Here is an 18925-nt window from a genome sequence, read left to right on the forward strand (position 1 = left end):
TGTTATGCCAGACCTCACTATTATAGACTGCGTTTTTCTTGAAAATAACAAATAGCTAATTAGTTATGGGCACCTCCTACAAAGCAGACAATTTGTTGCGGGGAGATGATTTGATCATAAACAATTTCTTTGTTCTGAGGTTCACCCTTCTCTCCTCCGAGCGCACTTCCCAATACACGCTGAGTGCAAATCACACCCAGAAAATACTAAAACCCTTTGATCCTTCTCAGGAGGGTAATACTGAGATGTGCTCCATGAAAGCCTTCTGTGTATGGGGAAGAGGCACTGCCATCCACACCTGTTTATCAGGGACAACCACCAAGGCTCATTTGCACTCTGGATGCACTCATCCCCCCCACGGCTTCTCCATTTTTCCTCCCTGCCCCTGAACGCAGATTAGGGATCAGGTTTGGGTTGGGTTCAGAAGGAGCAATTGCAGTGGTGAGGGTAGAAATGGCACATGCAGAGTCCAGTCGCTGCCAGGGAAGGGCAGGAACGAGCAACAGAGAGACACGAAGTAAGGACAATGAGGGTGTAAGTGGGATGGAGCAGGACTGGAGCAAGATTTTAGCTAGAGGAACAAAAACCCTGGACTTCCTCAGCATGGAGGAGAGAAAGCTCAGAGGGATATGAGCAAAGGTGGCAAGATCCTAAGATGGGGATAAACTCGGTTCAGTGCTGCCATTCACTGAGCTCAGTATATGGAGACTAGGCAGTATATGAGAACCTGCAGAAAGTGGTGCAAAATCTGTTTAGACCAGAAAACAAAACAGGTACCCAAAGGGATCTGTCAAATTCACAAACAACCATAGGGGAATAATGCAGGGTGCGAGAACCATGTAGGAATGTGATCTTGCAGTGATACCACCTTAAATGTGCCACAGCTAGTGAAGCATCCTCTTCCCCCGCAACACACACATGCACAACTTCATGGCTACCAGCAGTTAATGACAGATTTGTTAATTAACAGCATGAGGCAAAGCCAAGGTTGATGTTCTAATAAACAGGTCATTAACTTTGGTAATGACCAATTTGGGAAGATGATTGCTCTTACAAACTGTATTCCATGGCTTATAAAAAGCAACAGTGCAGCTCTGAAATACAGCTGGCAGCCAAGGCTTCAGCAGAGCAGTTGGTCTGAAACACTGGCCGTTCCCTGGGAAGTTACTGTCCCCATTTTTCACCAGACACAATGTGTAACCTGGAATCAGAATAGATGTATTTCAAGATACAGCAATTAAAATTCATACAGATGTAAAAATGAAATTGAAATCAAACAGCTTCAAGACAAGCGACCGTCTTCACCCAAGGCTGTTCGGAAAAGGCACCTGGCTTTCGTGAGCAACTTTCCCTGACACCTGCCTGCTGCTGCATTTAAATCAGCCTTTTCTCTGTATTTTTTTTATGAGACCAAAGGACATGCCTGCTCAAGAGACTGGGCTGCTCCAAGGAGAAAAGTCTTTGTCAGTAGCATGTCATTGACGTGGACTTGCTCCCTCCCTGCAGAGGCAGGCAGGGCAGTAAAATGTGCAAGGACTTGGGTAAATAGTCAAACCACCTGAAACAGACACAGGCAAAAAGGGCTTTGAAACAGTAACCCAATTTCCCATGGCACAGGACAAGGGAAAGGCACCTACGGTTTCAGTCTACTGCAAAGCAAGCCCCAGAAGAGACCTGTTCACAATGACTCGCTGCCAGTGACCTACAAAAATCTTTGGGATTGGGAACAGAAGGCTGACAACATGCTGCGAGAAACTCTCCTGTTTGTAGGACCTGTGCCGTTTTCTGATGCTACTGGAATGAGAACCAGAAGCGAAGGGGATTACAATAATGTGTGTCACGAGCCAGAGGAACCATTAGGAACACTTTGGGGCCTTTCGGGGGATAATTAAACATCCTAACAAACGGTCACTTAATATCACAGCACTTAGTAGTTACTAGAGAGTTAGTAACCAGATACCAGAGGGAAGAAATCACTCTTTCTATGGTTTATTATCAATGGTTACAAAATAAAAATAAGGCTTCCTACATTAGAAAGGTAGGTGAATGGGAATGGTGGCCTGGATTGGACCCTTGCAGAGAGGAGTTGCAGACACAAACAGTATTAGGGGAGCAGAGGCCATGGAAGACACTTAAACACAGTGAAGCCCAAGAACTTGAAAACGTTTGGGGGAGTTAGTCCTGATAGTGGCTTAAAGTAGCCTGTGGATAAAGGGTCTGGATTTGTGGCATGGAGATAAGAGGTATATACACACGCACCTCTCACGTTCTGCGACTAGTAGTGCTGTCTACAATAATGCTGTTAAAACATGCTGTTTTGAAAGGCTAGCGGAAAGCAAAGTTTTCCAAAAGTGATAAAGCTGAGCAAAAGGCAAATCTGCCTCTGATATACTGAAATGGCATTTGCTTGTGGTGCGTGTTATAGACTGAAAGTTAAACTACTGTGCTTTTCCTGGGGAGATATATATCATTTATTTTTCTTTCTCATACTCTCCTCTTGCATTTCAGCCCTGCTATGCGGTGTCTTCAAGGTGAAAGCTATTTTGGAAGAGGTTATATAAGTAAAACTTAGCAGGATCAGAACACCCACCATCAGGCAGGGATCTCTCAGGCTCCACGACGGACAGCTATGTAATCATGCACAAGCCCGGGAGCTGTGCCAGACGTCCTCCGGCAATTGCATCCTTGCACAGTCATTTGAGTGCACTAGGGCTGTTCCCTGCTAAGTACTCTCACAGGCTCTTTCTGCCCAAAAAGGAATGAAAAGACATGGGTAACTGCTGATTCCGTCTCCACGCAGGGAGCTCGGTATCATGAAACACTACGTAGGTAGCTATATGGATTTGGACTGAAGGACCAAAAGCATCAAAAAGCTTGTGAGGATCATTGCTTTTATACATGAAGAATCAGGCCCAGTGATGCTACATCATTTTAAGACAACAACTTGAAAATACCGACTTTCAGGGAAATCCAATTGGTTTTGCATCAAAATGTTCTTACTAGCATCTTCTTTCTTGAAGTACATAAAATGGGCTGAAGAGACCCACGACACTCTAGAAATCCTGAGATTACTTAAGAACACCTTCCTTATTCTGATGAAAATCTTTCCTCTTTTGGTAAATCTAACATCACTCCAGAAATAAAAAATATTGACAAAGTGACATGCATGAACATGATGACAAAGGCATTTTTTGTGAAGAGAGCCCTTCCTAAATTTGCAACACAAAAAAAACATGGGAGCAGACATAGACAAAGACTAAGTGGACAGAGACTGACTGTATCCATCCATCGATACAGCAATGAAAACTCATTTTGGGTGCAGATGGGAATTTACCAACACAAGACAAATGATCACATAGGACAGAGGAGAATGCTCCTGAAAATAAAAGTGAGAGATGACAAAGCACCTGCTATTGCCTGATGTAGCAATCAGAGCCGACACGTTCCAATTGTCCATCCTAAAAAATGGGCTTTATCACTGAAGAAGGTCTCAATTCATTATTTCTTCATTGATGTTATGTCAAATATGCAGGTCACATCATCAGCCTGATATCTAAGAGTGAGGAAAAGCTAGAGAACACGGTTAAGGACACAGAATGAATACAATTTACAGGGGTGATAGAATTATTTTTAAAAGCCACAACCAAGAAGAAATAAAATTTGGCAGCAAGAGAAACAGAATGAGCACACACTCCCTCATTTTACTGTTTAGTTCCTGACTGTGTAAATTGGCCTAATATTTCAAAGTGACTGGCAAGTTTAGGTCTTTTCATCTCTGTGGACTGAACTTGAGGGACTTATAAACAGGGCAAGCACTTTGTAAAATGCTCCAAGTTGAGGCTGAGGTAGCCAAAGCTGGCCATTTCTGGAATAAAATAAGAGATGCAGTTTTTTTAATAGAGAGGTGGCTCTCCTTCGGAGCACACCTGCAGATGGTGATAGCGGCTTCACCCTCTTTTAGAGTGGATGGCGGCTTTTTTTGATGCACAGACCTTTCCATTCTTTTGGCTGTTGATTTTGCTCCACAGGAATCCTTTCTTATCACCGAGTGAAAGACATAAATGAAGAAATTTAGCTTTATCAAGACTAGAACAGGACCAGAATTGACTTACCCTGTAAGTGACAATGCTCAATGAAACTAGATGCATAATCCAGTATCTTGTACACCCCACAAAGCTCTCAGCAGTGGCTTCTCTCTTTTCATATGGAAATTTGCATCGATTTCACTGGGAAGAGATCTAAACCAACGCCTGCCCCTGCTCTCATGACTCTCGCAATATTTGTTGTCTTCCTTAAAGCACCAGCTCCTGGACTCACCTGATCACACAAGAATCCCAAATGCAATCAGCCCTCTGAGCTATGCAGAAAACCTTGAAAATCAGCGCACTCAAAGGGAACAGAAAAAGAAACCACCTGATTTTGGAAGGGGGGGGAGTACTTTTAACCCTCAGATATAATCTGCCCTTGCCGCCACCTTCTGTCCGAGTTGCGAGAACTGTGGGGCAGTTTGCCCAGCAAGGGGACGGAGATGTGTGGAGGGGGCAGGCTGCATTGCCAGCTAGTAGTGAGAGACCCTGGCTTCGCTTTATGCAGAAACGGCTCATCCTGCAGTACAGAGAAACCTGCAGCCAAACGAATCACTTAGTCCAAAGACAGTGGCAGGGGGAGGAGAAGTTGCATTTGCAGGCATTTATTTGGAAGGGGAACAAAAATCTAGTTTCCACCCCATGTTTAAGAAAGATACGTTTTGCTCAGCAGTTACGATGGGGACGAGATCTGTGCTATTCACTCAGAGCCGCTCTTACCAAAGATAACGGGGAAGGAGCCAACCCCACGAAACACAAGCAGTAAGTGCAGGGAGGGAGCAAGAACAAGCTCCTCGGCCAGCGATTTGCAGCTCAGACAGATGCACAGTACGGCATTTGGCTCCCAGATTGCATCTGTGGTCATTGGGAAGAATCACTTCGATGGCATCTGGGAGAATTGGGATTTTTAAAAATGGAATTAATTTTAAAAGGATTCAATGACCTTTGCTAACTTCTGAAACTGAAAAAAACTCATGTGGATTTTTATATTCAATGTGCATTAGTTGCTCATTCTCTCTGAGGTGATTTGCTGCTTTTTTTTTTTAAGTTTTATTTGCATAAAGCACAGTCTGCATGAAAAGACAAACCAGCAGGCTCTGTGTGCGCTCACGCAGGGTTTTGCTGTAGTATTTTGGTGGGTTTAATGTTCTTTTTTCGCTATTTGCAATCTCCCATCATTTCCGTTACAGAGAAACAATTCATTTCCAAACGTGGCTGCACATAGTCCTCTCAGACCTGACCCGTTCCCCAGCTTTCCACTGCCGTTAAAGCCAAATCACATTTATATTTAACAGCTTAATTTCCCAAATTGGTTTTATCAGTGGCCCTGCTGCCCTGTGAAGACAGCACGGGAGGGGAGATGAGACCTGAACGGCGTGCCCAGCTGCATTGCTGACCTGCTAGCTGACACGGCACTGCCTCCCTGCGCCTCTTCTCCTCCAAGCTTCTGCTGATTGAAGATGCTAAAATCCCTCAGAGGAGGATCCACCTTTTGCTGAAGGGCACCCGAAGGAACTGCTTTGTGCTCGACAAGACAGCCAACAGTGGAGGAAGCTCAAGGTAGATGGGAGCCAACAAGCAGGATCCCAGCAGAATATTGTGCAAACCAGCAAAGTGAGGGCATCCTGCCTCAGACATGGCATGCATCAGTCCCTTGGCATGACAACTCTTCTCTCTTCAAGTAAGGAACCTCAATCCATTTTTCCGCGTCTTGTCTGTGTGCAAAATACCCAGATTATTTGTCCTTATTACATTGAAAAGCATCACTGACTGCTCTGTTTTCAGTCCTGCAGCTTGCCTTTCCCCTAGCCTAGGTCGAGGTCCAGATACTTTAAGCCCGTGAAATATTTTTTAAGACAGAAAAACATAAAGAATCATCAGAAAAAATAAACAAATTCAAATAGTGAAAGGGGATGTTTAATTTTTCTTTTCCTGTGAACAAACAGGCCAGATTTTGTTTTTGCTTTCATTATTGTGTAGAAATCTCACTTCTTCCTTGAAGTGGTTCAGGGTCAAAACAGGAATCCATTCTGAGACTGAATTCAAGCAGGGAAATGTAAAACAGTGGGGAAGATGTTCCTTGGTGAAGTAGCCATCACGATATGACATCACATGGGGTCCTGTGTGTAGGTAAAGAGATGGACCCAGATTTCAACCACTCAGTGGTACACAGAAACCACCTAGAGCCACACAAATAAATAAATACGTGTCTGTGCTTGAGAGCACCATCACACCTATTCAGAGAAGTGCTAATGAGGTCTCAATTTCCAGGTTATGCTTGGATGTCAGTCTTGCATTGACATCTTGCATTCCCACGAAAGGGAAATATTTTAATTCCATCTGTGCCAGGATTCTGTCAGTTTTCAGACATCTCTATTTCTCCCTCTCACAAACCCCCTTAAAATTTGTCCCCTGGGAACACTGCTCAACTGCAAAGTGCCAACCAGGAACCCGAAAAGAAAGAACTGCCTGAAAAACACACAGACCTTCAAAGGCAGCACAGAATTACTCTGCTGGAAACGAGATTATGGCACTGAAAGAAAAAAAAAATAGAAGAAAAAAAAACACCTGTGGCTTATATGCACAGAAGAAATCACGGGTTTCATTCTGCCAGTCTTTGCTCACCCCGATCAGCAGCTAATTGCAGAGGTGCTGACGATCTCAGCGGTGCTACACGATGAGCTCTCAAAGATCAATAGCTGTCCTCAGCCTATCAAGCCAGCTGTGCCACTGCACACCGTGGAATTACCGCTGCCCTTATTCTGCTCTGCAACTGTAGTTCCTGAGCTGTTAGGGCCCCTCTGGGAGCAGAGGTGGGAGCAAAGGCTTCTGCCTGCGAGATGAGGAGAAAATGGGAGGCAAATGCCAGAGGCAAATTGTGGGGACCTTGTCTGAGTATAAGGAGCCAGGCAGCATGACCCTACAATATGATCTGCTGTCCAGACAGCTGTGAGCCCTGAACACCTGGGAAATTTAGGGGGTAGGAAGGGACAGACTGGGGCAGCAGAGAGAGAGGGAGGCTGGAGTGTTTGGAAAAAGCCAGGACGGACAGAAATGGCGCATGAGACGTTGGTATGGCCACAGTAAGGCTACCACAGCTTGTACATGTCATACAATGTATGACAGGGCTGTCTGAAGGAAGGATCTGGGACATGGCATTGCTTTTACAGTTTTCATATTGGAGGGGATTGGGCAAAACCACCAGGGTTCACTTCGCCTTGGGAAAAAAAGAAAAACCCCAAATACCACATTTTGCCAAAGCTGGAATTGCATCAGCTGTCGTCCACCTAAGGAAACATAACAAGCAACGATTCCTTTTTGGTGAAATTATCTGGGGGCGGCGTCACCTGCCTGCTCCAGAAATAGAAACAGAAAGCAAATGGAATTAAAGAAGGATCTGTTTTGTTTAAAAAGGAGAAAGGACACTTTGACACAATCTCTTTTCTCAAAGGCATTCAAAAGTTTTGTCTCCATCCCAGAGATGTTCCAAAGCTGCACTGTTTGTCCTTCACTCTGCCCCATCTGCAGCTTTAATAGCATTTTTAATGTGTTCTTTACATAATTAATATTTACATTTCAGTAGCAGCTAGCAGCTCCAACAGACACAAAAGGCCCTATAGTGTTAGCATGAAAAGGATCTGTTCCTCCCTAGTCAGACAAAAAGACAAAAACCAAGAGGAGGGGGAGACAAACAGGCTACAGAAACAATTTGCACACAGTGGTTCTTTAGCTCAGAGCCAAACCTGTGAATAAACCAGTTTTCCTCAACTCGAGTGGGGAGTTTTCAGGACTCCAAATCCAGCTGCCCAAGATCAAAGCTTTCCCCAAGGTTAAAGTTTTTCCCAAGTCCACTGAGGCTTCCCAAGCCTTTGTCAGGCCCAGCCTTATTTACACAGACTGGGAAGGTGGGCACAGTTCAGGTTTCTGCCACAATGTGGTTTTAGGCAGGTCACTGAACTTACCCTTGCCCTCCCAGCTAGGAATTACAAAAATGGACAAGTATGGGAATCTTGGGAGCCCAAAATCTGCTGTTGACTGTCATGGGTGAAAACACAAGACAGACAGACAGCCACAGAGGGAATTTCAACTCACTTCAAAGATCCACAGTGGCAGCAGCCACAGATCTGCTACAGGAACCTCCATTCACAGCCAAGGAACTCAAATCAGCTGCTTTCAGGACGTAACTCATCTCAGCTATTTTGGGCACCTAGGTTAAGGCAAGATCATCTGGGCACAAGCAGAAGGAGAGGTCAGAAAAGCATTTTCTAGGTGGATGTGTGGATGCAGATGTGGGTATGGAACTTCTTTCCCAACAGCACTTTTAATGGTGGATTTTTAGGTGATTAACACACAGTTGTCCACACAGCATCCTTACACTTCTGGTGGTCTCTGCCCTTAGTGAGGTCTTATAAAAAGGCGCCACCTCTGGCCATGTTGACTGCTGCCGTGATAAAGCTGCCAAAGCCCTGTATGGCAGAGGGATGGATGTGGAAAGGCTGAAGGACTGTACGTGTGCATTTTTTGTCAGGCAAGAGATGGTTGAGGGCCAAGTCTGGGTGATTGATAGAACAGGGTGAAGGCTGTATGCTTAATGGAAACGTTGAACCAAACATTACTTCTGCCAAGAGAAGTAATTGGCTGGTTCAATGGCAACAAAAATTTTAAGACATTGTGAATCGATACCTTACTAATTGTTCAATTAATTGCTGTCATCATTTTCCAAAGTACTTTCTGGAGTTTGCATGTTACAAAGGTTATCTAGCTGCCTTACTAGAAGCTAGATAACAACTTGCAGCCCACTTCTCTGCATTTTTAATTTCACAAATGAGGAAGCAAGCCTACCTTTGAATAAATGTACTCTCTCGGTTTCCAAGGGACGTTTGCTTTCCACAGGGTTTGAGTTTCTCCCGATGACCTAAAAGAAGAGGTTAGAAGTAAAATATAAGGGCCTGATCTCTGCAGGTGAAAAGGAAAAGCCACAGTGCCTTTGTGAATAGTGTGGAGGGCAAACAAATCCCAAGCAACATAGGTCACAGGCAGGGCCACAGGGAATGTGGGACTGTGACCTTCATGGGAACGACCCACCCTGTCGTCAGAAGGGAAGCACAGACCAGTGCTCAACTTCATTATGCCCTAGCAAAGGTCAGATAATGGAGGGTTTTGATTAATGCATAAAACGCAATCAAATTAGCTGAGTAGGCACCCGGCACTGATGTTCATTGAAGAAGCTGTCATGCTCATTAGATGGAAGCAAGGCACCCAGGAAGGTGAAAGCTAATTTTGAAAACGCTGCTAAGACTCAGGGTGGCAAAGCACAGCCTGACATAGCAAAGAGGGGAAGAGAGAGCTGCCTCCGCACCCGAGCACTTCTCAGGTCTCTGTCACCACAGATTTCAGTAGGCTGCATTCGACAGCGGCAATTATCCCACGGCAGCCTTTACAAAAGGGTTGTGTCCTTGCCAGGTGCAGACCTCAGCGCCTGGCAGAGTCAGTCCTTTGCTCCCAGGATGCTCAGGCTATGACTGAGACAAGATTAGTCCCAGCACCTGTCCAAAGCCCCGGGCGGAATGAACCAAATGTGATTTGAGAAAATATAATTTGAGATGGTTGCAGAACCAAGGGAGGCTCCTACCCCTGTTGTGCCTAACTTCAAATGTAAAGGCACCAGCAGAGCTCCTCAGGGTTTAGTTTGACTCCAAGTTATACTTAGGTAAAGCTGTAATTAGGGACAGAGCAGGCTAGGAAACTACTCAAAACTGTTTTAAGTAGTAAACTCAGACAGATAGGTGGGAAATAATATTTCTCAGGTTTTCCATTAAGCTTTCAACAGCAGACACCAGGCTCCAAATAATAAACTGCAAGGACCAAACTGATATGGTAAGGTTTTTACTGGAATAAAGGCAAGAAAATTGCTGAACTAACACTGACCTTTGTAAAATAATAAAGCCACAGAGCCATAGAACAAAGATCATAGCAGTAACATTTAACTACCACTGGGAGCAGTTACCCTTGTTGTGTTTCATGATTAAGACATACTAGGATAATATGGACCAAAAGGCTTTGCCGACCAGGCTCTCCATACAGAGCAGGGTCAACTATGTCTGAAAGTGCTGGAGAACATTAGTTTTTTAGCAAGTCCCTGACATATTTTGAACCAGACATACCCATGTTTGAATACTTCACTCCAAAGTGCCAGGCACTCCAATGTTTTGGTTTTTAATACGCTTTCCTGAAGTCTTGATGCCTGAAAAGAAATGGGGTGATTGGACATGTACCCTATCCAACAAGAGAATAACCCAGGCACTGGAGAGAAGTGTGCAGGGATTCCTTACTTTAACCATACTTATCTGGTGTATCTAGTGGCAATTTATTCATAACGACATTATGTCAGCTCTGCCTTGATACAGTCGAATCATGCTGTTTGAAAAGATGCAGACTGAGCCAGAAAGTCATTTAAAAAGGCAATTTTGAAATGCCACCACAATGCTTCCCCTTTCCCTTTCCACTGACCGTCAGCATCCAGTGGAAACCACCTGTGGCTGCAAAAACTTCTCAGCAGCTCCATTTATGAGTTTAGTTTGTGGAGCATCTCCCCAGCCCTGCTGCAGGGTGAGATGTTTCCCCGAGCTCACTGCATAGGGAAGAACGTGCCACAGTGCACGGCTTAAAGCCCGAAAGAAACCTGGCTGTGGCAATGTTTACTTGAGGCTGAAACCTGCTTTTGTCCTTACTAAAACCCCCTGCACTGAGATCATACTGTTCTCACTGTGTCTCTTTTAACAGCATGTAAACAAACGTGGCTTCTTAAATAGAAAAGGCAACCCTGCTCATTTTTATGTTTGCAGTGGCCAAAGATGTAATGTTTCCTACAACAGCTTCCATACACCCCTTCATACACCTTTCTGCTGCACCTTGCTGCCAGAGGGGGATGTATTTTCATTTTGCTATTAAAATGCCTACACGCCCAAAGTCTTTTCTGATTCATTCAGTCCTCCCAAGATTGCTTTGCTTAAATTGGAAACACTGGAAACACTCCTGTGTGTCAGCATGCATATATTTATTTCAGATAAATATATATACATGCATATATGTATCTTGGAAAATAGGCAGTATCAAGAGGAAAGAGATTACAATTTTGTGGGGGAAAATCAGAGTTCTTCCTACCCTTTGTTCACCATAGCAACTCTCTCACACACACACAGAGGCAGAAGGAAGAGAAAAAAGAAAAGCTCCTACCTCATTTCCAATCAGGCCTTCTCCAACAACAAGAGCAAAGCTTTTATCTTCCAGACAGGGATAAAAGACCATTCTAACCGTTCATTTCATAAGCACGCACAGACTTTTCAAGCAAGTACCCGTTATCATTCCCTTGCCTGGGAATTTAGCACAGGCTGTGAGGGAATGCCTGCCCACCACAAACATTTCAGTGTCTCCTAACGGCTGTCCTGCTAACACAGGGAACCTAACAGCTCCCCAGTTTCTCACCGTAATGCTCCATGTGCATGCACACATGTGCAGACACATATACTATGAACCAATTCACACTTCACTTTTCCAGCAAAAGAGAGAGAGGAGAGGAAACATGGTAACTTTGTGTTTTACACGCTGGGATGGGTGCTCTGGTAGCACTTTAGAGCCCACATGGTAGTACTGTGACAGTGTTGTGAAAGATGCTTTACAAACGCATACAGGGTATGTGAAAGTCAAATATATATATATATAATCTTTCCTGAAGAGCCCACAGCCTGAGGATATGAGCAATGCCTTCTGAGGTCACAGCAAAGAAATCCGCTGGCATCAGTGAGCTCCAATTAAGCAAAAATATCCACAGTTTACAAACAGGTCACTGAAACACAGGAAGGTTAAAGGACCTGTTCATGGACATACAGAAAGTGGCTCGTGGAGAGGCTTGAACATAAATCTCCCAAGTTCCCCTTGACGTCTTAAACACGACCTATGTGCCCTCAGCCGGGAACTGACATTGCCCTGTCTGCTACTTGGCTTTGTGTTGCTTTTTCCCTTTTTTTCTAGAGAGAGCAGCCCCGCTCTCTGAAATCTGCTGCTAGCATTACAGAAGAAAATAATGTATTGTTCAACCTCAGTTGAGGTTTGCTCTTTCACAACAGCTACACCTATAGTATTTTGAGCACCTACTGCAAAGCTGTAGCTCGGCTGTAACTGAGCTCGTCACAAAACTGCTGTAGAAGGGACCTTATTTGCTAGTTTTTCCCAATCATTATGTTTAGAAGAGACTCTGCTGACTTTTGGGATAATAACAAAGTCACAAGAAAAGTCATTAGGAAATGGCACACCTTAGTGGACTTCTTGGCCAAGAAAGATGAGTGTGGTTGGCTTTCCCCTGCGTGTCACCTTCCAGCCCGCTGTCACTCTGAGCGCCCCGTGGTCCAGTGGGGAGGATGCAGATCTCATCACTGAAACAGCTGCATTTTGCTGTGGGAAAGGTGAAGGATGAACTAAACTGAATGAAGACGAACAGCACTGGCAGCTCACTGCTGCACAACGGCTTACCAGGACACCTCCTAACTCTGGCTTTGCCACTCCCAGCCCCACCAAAATCTTCTCTGTTTTATTTTGCTTATTGCAGGCATCATTTGGCTGCCAGCCTACCTTTTATTTCTCTCTCACGCAATAAACGTGCCAGCCTTACAGCCCGGAGAATATTGCCCATCCTGCTGCTGTCCTAGCGCTCGGGAGGGCCTGTTCATTTGCAGAAGAATGATTGATGACCACAGAAACCCATTTTCCTTGGGTTTCAAGGTCAGGAGACAAGTCTAGCTGGCATGCAAATAGCCCAAGCTGAAAAAGGACCGTTTCTTTTTTGACGCACCTGCTAAATGTTGCAAATAAATCATACATCCAGGTTTTATTCTTTCCAATTATGATATTTGCAGCAAGGCTATGAAACCCCATGGCCTTAAATACTATTATTTAACAGGTTACTTAGCACTGCACTCTATGCAGCTCCAGCATCGGGACCACCAGTGCTCAAACTACACGTGTAAGAGGATCTCAGGCACGTCTACCCAAACTGCATTCCCATCTTGGGGTGCAGATATGTCTCCAGAAAGGGAATCAGCTGACGTCCCTCCCCACTTGCTGGATTCTGATTTTTCTTACCTTCCCCTCGCAGAAGAACTCTTAGGGTTTTTTCTTCCCCATCTTTGATGCAACAGCAAATTAAATAGCTCTAGATCTTTTCGTCTTGCACTTTTTGAAAATGCATCTCTGCTGAGAAAACCAAGAGGACTGGTAAATAACAGCACACTGCCACTGCCCCGGGAGTGGCGATGCTGTATTCAATGCGCTCCCACGTGTCACTTCTTTATACATTGCCATTCATGCTCCAGCTTGTAGAACATGGTGATTGAGTGTTTCCTTCGAGAAAATGTGTGTGTACCTTCTTTACTGAGGCATACGCGGATGCACAAGGTCTCCTTGAGGACGTAAATTCATTTTCCTGTCTTTTTAGCAAAGTCGTTGATTTTGGTGTCATTAGGTGATCCACGCTGGAACTTCCTTGAGCCATTCGTTGAGTTAAATGTCTAGGCAGGTGAAACTAATGTTTCTCTTTCCCAGCCAGGACAAACCAGTTCATTTACTCAAGCCAGACATATTAAGAGCAGAATTCTACTTACTTTATAGCCAAGAATTTTAAAAAGAGGTGGCCAAGGGGCACTCAGCAAAATCAGCATTGATTTTTCAGCACTGCCTGGAATACAGCCAGGTCTTGTGGGGCCAGAGTAAAACGAATACAGGACCCAGTCTTAAAATGGTTAAGTGGAATGGCACGCACAGGCCTGTCAGCCAAAATCAGTGCGGGCAGGTGAGAGGAAATGGGTTAGTAAAGAATGAAAGGACGGGATAATTAACCTCACTTAACATGGGTTTATGAGGGCAAAAGACCCTGTCAAGTTAACGTAATACTAATTTTGGAAAAGTCCTAAGGTCGCTGACACAAAGATTGCCTCCTACTTACACTTTTGTACTTGGGACCACAAGGCACTTTAATCACTGAAGTTTGGAAGCAGCAGAGCACAGTGAGCAGATTTAAAAGGAATTAATTGATGAGCCGTGATTTTGGGGGAAACCTTGAGGCTTAGGGGATGCTGCTAGTGGGGTCCTAGTGCATGCTCACTTGCAAGTCTTAGATACCCTGAAGATAGGAGCAAAGATGCAATGAGAAACTTCTTCCTGCTGTTGGTGCGATGAGTTCAGCCTGGCCCCCACCTGCATGAAGCACGAGCCCCCAGCAGCGGTTTCAGCTCCACAGACACTGGATGCCATATCCACAAGCCCTACGTTGCTCAGCACCTTCCCAGCAAGTGAATGGCCTTTGCTGCTGCCTATTTGTTTTTCCCAGCCGCCTTCAATAAATGGTGACACGGGGTCCTTAAATGCCCTAAAAGTTCAGCTTTTGAACAAATTAAACTGGGCTCGTTTGCTGTTGTTTTATCCATGAAAAATGCTACTTTTTTTTTGCTGCAAACAGCTGGAACAAGTTCAATTGAATTTATATCAGGACTGGGTTTGTTTCTGAGCTGGTGACTCATGTTCTTGTCTATTTCTGATTAAATATTATCCCTATAAATGGCATACATATTTTTTCCTATTTAATTGTCATGGCTGAGGGGATTTAATCTATGCACCAATTCAATAAAATGTTATCATCGACTAGCCACACGAAATGCAATCGGACTGCCATTGCACGCATGGCCACGAGGCTCAGACGTGCACTCCTGACTTCAGGGGATGGCATCTGAGACAGGGGTTATGTCACTCAGAGACACGAGCAGCTAAAAAAATCAAACCGGTGCTGCATTCAGAGCCAGATGTCTGACACAAAAACAAAAGTCATGAGCAGCAAAGGAGCGGTCCTGGCACGCTGTGATATTTAATTGATGCGAGTTTGATGTTCAGAAAATCAGGGGGCAGTTTCCACATATGTGTGTTCACCAGTGGGAGGAAGAGCAGCTGGGGTGCTGATGGCATTATCCAAAGACTTCTGAAGGCAATGAAAGTTATTTTCATGTGCGTCTCTGGGATCTGCCTCATGTCAAGAACTGCAGGTTTTGAGGTGCTCAGGGCCAGAGGTTTTGGCTGTTTAATTCTCGGCAGTGAAGCTAGGCATCCAAAAGAGCTCAGCTCCACCTAACGCACTTCTAACAGATATTTTTTCAACTGCCTTCATATCAAAACGCAGCACGCTAAGAGCTGACGAGGATTTGGCAATTGTGTTTGTCGCTGAAGCCTGCTAGGTTTAGAAGTGCCGCTGATGCCACCTCCTTGTAGGAGGGGCATTTTCGTTGGCTGTAACAACTGCTCAGGTCCCTGAAGGGGTTTTGAGCCAAGCAGGCTGAGGAATCCCACTGCCCTGTCAACGAGCCTGGGACACATCAGCATATCTGCAACTTGCATTGCATGGGAGTTGCCCACAGCCCATGGAAAAACCTCCCAGCACTCGTTCCTAGTGTTTGTGGAAGCTGCTGGAAGAAGACAGCCCGTTACCTCTGCACAAAACCAAGTGACAGCATATTCCTCTCCAAACTGTCTCGTGTCTAAATGAGATCAGATTGTTGAGGCTCTCGTATGGTGTGGCCTGGATCTTGCAACTGCAATGCATCAGGAGATAATCACAAGTTAATACAGAGCAATGGTAATGAACAATAAAGAACACTTTACATAGTTTTATAATCATCATACGGCACCATTATTCCCAAATGCACCCATAAATCTGTCAAAGGAAGCAGCTCTACAGCAGAGACACTTTAATATGTATTTAAAAAACGGGATAAAAGTCCTATCAATCCTTGGCAGACCTAATTTAGCATCACACAACATTTATCATAATCCCAGCAGCATTAAACTAGATGCCCACTGCACCACAAGCTCGTTTATTGCAGGCCAAAGAGAACCGGCACGCTGCGCAGAGGGGCCTTGTGAAGGGAAATAGGGCACCCAACACCTCCCTCTGGGCCACAAACCCTGCTAAAGAAAGCTAACGGACGTCCAGACGCTGCAGGGATTTCCAAGGGTGTCTGCACAAAGCCCTAACAAAGCCATTTTAACAAATTAAGGGGAAGCCTGCATGTGGCCTCAGTGGCAAAGGCAGGTGGTACATGAAGAATTTGGCTGCCACCTGGCAAAGTGCTTGTGGTACCATCCAGTAGCGATCACACACACTTGGGGGAAGTTGGATCCAAAATGCTTTTCCCAGCCAAGGCTTTTATAAAAGAGTAAGTGCAGTGCTCACTGCCAGAGAAATCGTAGAGCTCAGGTTTTCCAAATTAGGCTGTGGAGAGGTGGTTGAAAATTTCCTTACAAGCTCTTAGTTGAGAAAAATCAGCCTCGCAGCTAATCAGAGGCTCACAGGCACACACACGTGGGTCTGTTTTCAGTGAAAAGCTCTGATTTCTCATCTCAGAAGCAGCAAAAAAAGAAGAGCATAACGCTTCATGGAAAACACATTCCCCGCAGGAAACCAGAAAAGCAGAGCCCTTGAGTCCCATTTCCACCAGGCCTCAAGGAGGCGTTTGGGGACTGGGATGTTTGGCCTTTTGCCTGCCTTGGGACCCTGTATGTTTCCCACATCACCCACATGGGACGCACTGAGTCATTTCTCCCACTTCTCATGCCATATACTGAAGGCATTCACAGCATATATGGTGTGCATAAACACAAGGTGCCGTGTCACTTTTGCAAACACTGTGATTTTTGCCCCTCCAGCTTGCACCCCTCCTGGCCATCATAACAATCACAGCCATTCCTCCACTTCTCCAGGCTCCCAACCCACAGAAACCCTTATTCTGACTTTCCAGATCAATCCTTGTTTATTTTTGTTTTAGGCTTATTTGCAAACACTGCTGTCTGCTGCTTAAACATCCAAGGTACTTCTCGCTAAGTATTTTTCACTCCTCGGTTTGTGACCAGAGTCAGAAACCTGGGGTTATTTTAAGCATTTCTCCAAGAGCCGTGCGCGTTCAGCAGGCTGAGCAACCTTCAGAAGAGTGACGGAAGTGGAGAACTGGAAGGAACCAAGCCCGGCTTTAAAAATGGAAACTAAAAAAAAAAAAAAAAACTGCTAGCACTGCTGCGGGCAATCCAAAAGGCATGCCTGAGCTGCTTCTAATCATATCAGTCCTGCTCCCCAGCGGGAGGCGAGGGAGGAAGCGTGACACAAAACTGACAAACATACCTTTTATTTCGCATCAGCCAGACTACCATGCTGAGAGACGTGATTCCAGCTTTTCTTAGGGAAGCTCGTTCCGGCCTATTGGGAGCATCATTTCTGCAACCCATCAGGGTGATCCCAATTAGAGAGCAGCTGAAGCCGGCAACAAGCCCCTCGCCAGGGCCAGATCCTGCACCACAGCCTGCAAACACATTTTGCGGTGCTGTCGCCGTCTCTGCTGGCAACGCACTATCCAAACCTGCCCGCTGGCCCAAATCCAGATTAAAGCAAGCCCACTTGTTGCACGGGGATGTCTGCAGCTACCCCACCACCGGCAGCTGGGAAGGACGCTTTCCAGGAAGGGCCACCACGCTGCAACTCTTCATCCCTGCATGCATTAACAGCCTCACCTTTACAAGACAAAAGGGCACTTTGTCATGATGGACTAAGTTAGCCGCTTGATCGTTTAATTACCCTTGCTTAATTATTACGGCTTGGATCGCAGAGCTATTGATTTTTCAGAAAGGCTCTCCAGACCTTTCACTGGGCTCTACCTCAAAGCGAACTAACAAGTGTTGGGGAATGAAGAGTGCAATATAAATAATTTAAAGCAGTGTATCATCCACAGGCTACATTAAAAGAGAATGTTGGAATATGAGCTGTGGAAACATCAGTGGAGCAGATACGCTGTCGACCTTTGATTTTCCTACAAGCAAATGTTATAGATTTCTTTAATGGCCCAGCAAACAGACATCAGAATCTCAGCCATTGTTTTAAAAAAAGTTTCTTAGGATTCTGGAACAAAATGTGAAAACAAATATCATCAAAATTCAAACACAAGTACAAAATAAAACAAGGTCCAAAGATAGAGAACCATTATTTTGAAAAAGAAACCAAGGTTGTCAGGACAAACCTATTGTTTTTCAGTCTACTTCCAAGCATTTGAGGTCTGCACTGCAAGTACATCGTTACGAAGGCAACCCAGAGCCTCCCAAGTTCATTAGCTGGTCAAGAAGCTAACGTCCAAACAAATTTAGCAGAATGGATAAGAAGGGGCAAGATCTTGAGAACACAGCAATGAAAATTCTATAAATCCCTTTCCTGTGATATTTTGTAAAGACTTACTACTCTTAAAAATAACTTTGGGCTCAGCAATGGAATTATGGCATGCCAACCAAAATTACAGCCTGTCAACAGAAGCAAAAACCCTAAGACAAGAAAAGACATTGCAGCAACCTACGGCAGTGGGACGTAGCCAAGATGGTTTAATATGGGGAAGTAGGTGGTGCACTGCACCCTTTAAGTCAAAATCAATGGGCCTCCGTTTAGTGATCTGCTCAGAAAGAACGTAAATGATAAGGTGTATCAGCACTGGGGTTTCTAATGAATGCTGCTAGCGTCACGGCAGGACTTAGGCACACTCAGTCCAGCCGAGCTTTGCAGCCCTTGGGGAGGACACAAGGGGAAAAGGATTGTGCAGTGCCACAGGACAAGCCTTATGCTCTTTGCTCGTTGAGATACGCAATTATATAAAAATACAGACTCGCAGCAGAGAGCCAGTTTGCTTTTAAATTGCCAGTGCTCATAATGGCAAAGTCATATTTGAAAATGTTAAATGAATGACACCTGTGAGTTTAGAAATAGGGAGAAA

General features: G+C 44.9%; 1 long non-coding RNA gene across 1 annotated transcript; it reads right to left on the bottom strand.

Moving 5' to 3' along the window:
* Window positions 1-15484: 15484 nt before the first annotated feature.
* On the bottom strand, window positions 15485-17473 carry LOC118166685. The gene is made up of 3 exons (XR_004750666.1): window positions 17299-17473; window positions 16243-16395; window positions 15485-15715 (listed from the first exon to the last, which is right to left on the bottom strand). It is a non-coding gene; the product is annotated as an uncharacterized LOC118166685 (long non-coding RNA).
* Between the last annotated feature and the right edge of the window lie 1452 nt (window positions 17474-18925).

Source organism: Oxyura jamaicensis, chromosome 4 (genome assembly GCF_011077185.1).
Source record: "Oxyura jamaicensis isolate SHBP4307 breed ruddy duck chromosome 4, BPBGC_Ojam_1.0, whole genome shotgun sequence".
NCBI classification, from domain to species: domain Eukaryota; kingdom Metazoa; phylum Chordata; class Aves; order Anseriformes; family Anatidae; genus Oxyura; species Oxyura jamaicensis.